The sequence below is a fragment of the Amblyraja radiata genome, chromosome 8 (assembly GCF_010909765.2).
Source record: "Amblyraja radiata isolate CabotCenter1 chromosome 8, sAmbRad1.1.pri, whole genome shotgun sequence".
In the NCBI taxonomy this organism is placed as follows: Eukaryota; Metazoa; Chordata; class Chondrichthyes; order Rajiformes; family Rajidae; genus Amblyraja; species Amblyraja radiata.
In genome coordinates this window covers 6,820,911-6,825,664 of record NC_045963.1, presented here as the reverse complement: position 1 = coordinate 6,825,664, position 4,754 = coordinate 6,820,911, and positions in this window count along the sequence as shown.

The window sequence follows — 4,754 nt, the reverse complement described above, 5'->3', positions numbered from 1 at the left end:
TCGCCATGGAAAAAATCGATACTTTTTAACTCGTAGGTTTAGTCGTAGTTGGTCGACATGTTAGTCGTAGGTAATCGAGGGTGGTCGGAGGTATTTGTAGATAGTCTTCATCATAGTCGAAGGGAGGTCGAAGGAGATCGTAGGAGGTCGTCTTCACTCTCCACTATTCGGTGTCCAATTTTCCCGAAGTTAGTTGTAGCTAGTCGTAGCTGGTCTTCAACATAGTCGAAGGAGGTCTTCAACATGACATTTTTTTCAAACTCTTCTAAACTCACCAATTAGGTTGCCCAAGTGGGACAGCCCCTTAAGGGTCAAGCCATACATTGTATATTTGACCTCCCAAAGTGCAACACCTCGTCTCTGTACTTGATCTTTCCCAAGCCCCGCAGATACACGCGCGACACAGAGGGTTCATGACACTGGACGTCAGAAAGGTCAACGTGACAAGAAACCCATATCCCTGAAATCTAAAATTAATATAACGGAACGTAGTGTAAATACTGAGCGACACTGAGATGGTACCTGGACTGAATGACTCTGCATCACCAGACTTGAATGCCTGAGATCTGGTCCTCAGAAGATTGTCGGCCTCCTGGCTCATCCAAGGCTTCTGGTTGGGGAACTCTCGGATGGTTTTGATAGGAACACCCTCCTCCACACATTTCCTCATCAGGTCGGGAACAACTGTGGCGTATTCATTCAGGTCCGTTGCCCAGTCATTGCCCCAGTCTACAGACTCCAAGTAATCCTAGATTGGCTCCTTGGCCTCCCCCGACCAACTCTGTGCAGCCCTCACCCCTGGGGCAATGGTCTTCAGCTTCTGCCTAAATGCCTGTCGCTCCATCCCTTGTGCTGACTTGGGAACACCGCCTAGTTCCCAAGTCAGCACAAGGGATGGAGCGACAGGCATCTCAGGTGGTGTTGGAGCAGTGGTCATGGGGGTTTATCCCATTTAGTTAGACCATTCGGCCCAATGCATACATGCTGACCGTGCTGAACAAGTCTCACCCGAAATGTCACCCATTCCTTCTCTCCAGATTTGCTGCCTGTCCCGCTGAGTTACTCCAGCATTTTGTGTCTATCTCCTGACCAACATACCTACCTGACCATCCCCATTTGCCTTCGTCTTTAGAAATCAATTTCCCAACAGCTTCTCAAGAGGAGTAGAGTATAGGAGCAAAGAGGTCCTTCTGCAGTTGTACAGAGCCCTAGTGAGACCACACCTGGAGTATTGTGTGCAGATTTGGTCCCCTAATTTGAGGATTGATTTGGTCCCCTAATTTCTTGCTATTGAGGGAGTGCAGCGTAGGTTTACAAGGTTAATTCCCGGGATGGCGGGACTGTCATATGCTGAGAGAATGGAGCAGCTGGGCTTGTATACCCTGGAGTTCAGAAGGATGAGAGGATATCTCATTGAAACATATAAGATTGTTAAGGGTTTGGACACACTAGAGGCAGGAAACATGTTCCCAATGTTGGGGGAGTCCAGAACCAGGGGCCACAGTTTAAGAATAAGGGGTAAGCCATTTAGAACGGAGACGAGGAAACACTTTTTCTCACAGAGAGTGGTGAGTCTGTGGAATTCTCGGCCTCAGAGGGCGGTGGAGGCAGGTTCTCTGGATACTTTCAAGAGAGAGCTAGATAGGGCTCTTAAAAATAGCGGAGTCAGGGGACATGGGGAGAAGGCAGGAACGGGGTATTGATTGGGGATGATCACCCATGATCACATTGAATGGCAGTGCTGGCTCGAAGGGCCGAATGGCCTACTCCTGCACCTATTATCTATTGTCATGAATCTTTGAGAAGTCAATAGTTTGTTATTTTTTCCGGCATCACTCAGCCAGAAGGTGGCCATTCGGCCCATCAAGCCTGCACCAGCTCAATGCAAGTGAGCCTTCCTGGTAGATTCTTGCCCACAGCCTTCCTGGTAGATTCTTGCCCTTGGGTAACATGGTCATGTCACAGCATGTGTGTAGTCCTGGGCTACCTGCCTTAGCAAGGATGTGTTTAAGCTGCAATGGGTACACAAAAGATTCACCATGGCATGGAGCGAGCTGCCAGAGGAGGTAGTTGAGGCAGGTACCAAACAACATGTAAAAGACATATGGATGGGAAAGGAGTAGAGTAATGGATTAAATGCTTGCCTTACGGCACCAGAGACCCGGGTTCGATCGCGACTACGGAGCTGCCTGTACGTTCTCCCCATGACGAGATCTTCGGTTTCCTCCCACACTCCAAAGACGTACAGGTTTGTAAGTTAATTGGCTTGGTGTAAATGTAAAATTGTCCCTGGTGTGTGTGTGTGGGGATCACTGATCGACGTGCATTCAGTGGCCTGTTTCCACGCAATATGTCTAAACTAAACAAGTGGGACTAGCTCACGTAGACAACGTGGGCAGCATGGACGATGTGGCCTGTTTCTGCCACCTAACTCTGTCATGGTGTCTAGTTCCTGCCTTCTCCCCATGTCCCCCGACTCTGCTAGTTTTGAACAAGATTGAACGCTTCAACGCAACCCGGCAGAGCCTTCCAACCCCACCCACACCGTTTTCCTCAACACTTTGGAGTTTTCACGTTCTCCCCGTGACCTGCGTGGGTTTCCTCCAAGATCTCCGATTTCCTCCCACACTCCAAAGACGTACAGGTTTGTAGGCTTGGTATAAATGTAAATTGTCCCTGGTGTGTGTAAGGTAGTGTTAAATTTGCAGGGATCGCTGGTCGGTGCGGACTCAGTGGGCAGAGGGCCTGTTTTTGTGCTGTACCTCTAAACTAAACCATGTTTCCTTTGGCAATGGCCTTCATTTTCCAACAGTCAGTGCGTTTGAGAGTTCTGGCCCATTAACCGACAGCTGGTGAGATCACATCCCAGTGCGTGAATGAAGGAACTGCAGATGCTGGTTTAAACTGACGGTAGACACAAAATGCTGGAGTAATTCAGTGGGACAGGCAGCATCTCTGGAGAGAAGGAATGGGTGACGTTACTGGTCGAGACCCTTCTTTAGACTGATGTCAGGGGAGTGGGCAGCACAGAGATAAGGAAGTGAATAGATAAGGAAGTGCAAGGTGTGAAAACAGGACAAGGAGAATGGAAGGTACACAAAATTGCTGGGGAAACTCAGCGGGTGCAGCAGCATCTATGGAGCGAAGGAAATAGGCGACGTTTCAGGCCGAAACCCTTCTTCAGACTGCTATTCAGAATGTAGTCGGAGACAATAGACAATAGGTGCAGGAGTAGGCCATTCGGCCCCGAGCCAGCACTGCAATTTAATGAGATCATGGCTGATCATCCCCAATCAGTACCCCGTTTCTGCCTTCTCCCCATATCCCCTGACTCTGCTATTTTTAAGAGCCCTTTCTAGCTCTCTCTTGAAATTCTAGCTCTCTTTTGAAAGTAGGACTGGTGGGAGAAGTGGGAAGGGGGTGGGATGGAGAGAGAGGGTTAACAAGGGCTATTTGTAGTTAGAGAAGTCAATGTTCATACCGCTGGGGTGTAAGCTGCCCAAGCCAAATATGAGGTGCTGTTCCTCCAATTTGCGCTGGGCCTCACTCTGACAATGGAGGAGGCCCAGGACAGAAAGGTCAGTGTGGGAATGGGAGGGGAGAGGAGACACACTGGCAGCAGTCACAAGGGGTAAAGCACTTGTACATAACAGCGGGAGAGGGTTACACACACCAACATGGAAAACTCTTTATTGCATTCATTCAATCAACAAGTTTACACTAATTAAATTCACCTCTGACCCCATTCCCCCAAAAAACTTCAAGCCTCAAAAATGATTCCACTACAAAGTTGCGGTGGTGTTAGGCGGGTGGGAAGCTGAAGCTCCTTCTACACGCCAGCTACACACACACACACAGGTTAAACATGACCGAAAACTTCCCACTCTACAGTCCCGTTAAACACTGGGGAAGAGGCTGGGGGCTGGTGCTGCCCAGCAGATGGTGCAGGCAGCTAGTAAAAGGCATTAGACATTAGTCCTGACATCCCAGACGCTGGTCCCAGTGGGCTGACCATTGTGTGTGAGCGTGTATGAGTGTGTGTGTGTGTGTGTGTGTGTGTGTGTGTGAGTGTGTGTGTGTGTGTGTGTGTGTGTGTGTGTGTGTGTGTGTGTGCGCGCGTGAGTGAGTGTGTGTGTGTGTGAGCATGTATGAGTGAGAGAGTGTGTGTGTGTGTGTGTGTGTGTGTGTGTGTGTAAGTGTGAGAGTGTGTGTGAGTGTGAATGTGTGTGCGTGCGTGTCAGTGTGTGTGTGTGTGTGCGCGCGTGAGTGAGTGTGTGAATGTGTGCATACATATGTGTGAGTGTGTGTGTGTGTGCCTGCGTGTGTGAGTGTAAGTGTGAGAGTGAATATGAGTGTGAGTGTGTGTGTGTGAGTGCGTGTGTGAATGTGTGCATACATATGTGAGTGTGTGCGTGCGTGAGTGTAAGTGTGAGAGTGAATACGAGTGTGAGAGTGTGTGTGCGTGTGCATACATGTGAGTGTGTTCATGCATGTGTGCGTGAGTGTGTGCGTGTGTGTGAGTGTGTGCGCGTGCGTACATATGTGTGAGTGTGTGTGCAAGTGTGTGCGTGTGAGTGTGTGTGCGTGTGAGTGCGTGTGCGTGTGTGTGTGCGCGTGCGTACATATGTGTGAGTGCGTGTGTGCGAGTGTGTGTGCGTGTGAGTGTGTGTGCATGTGTGTGCGTGAGTACATATGTGTGAGTGCGTGTGTGCGAGTGTGTGTGCGTGTGAGTGTGTGTGCGTGAGTGCGTGCGT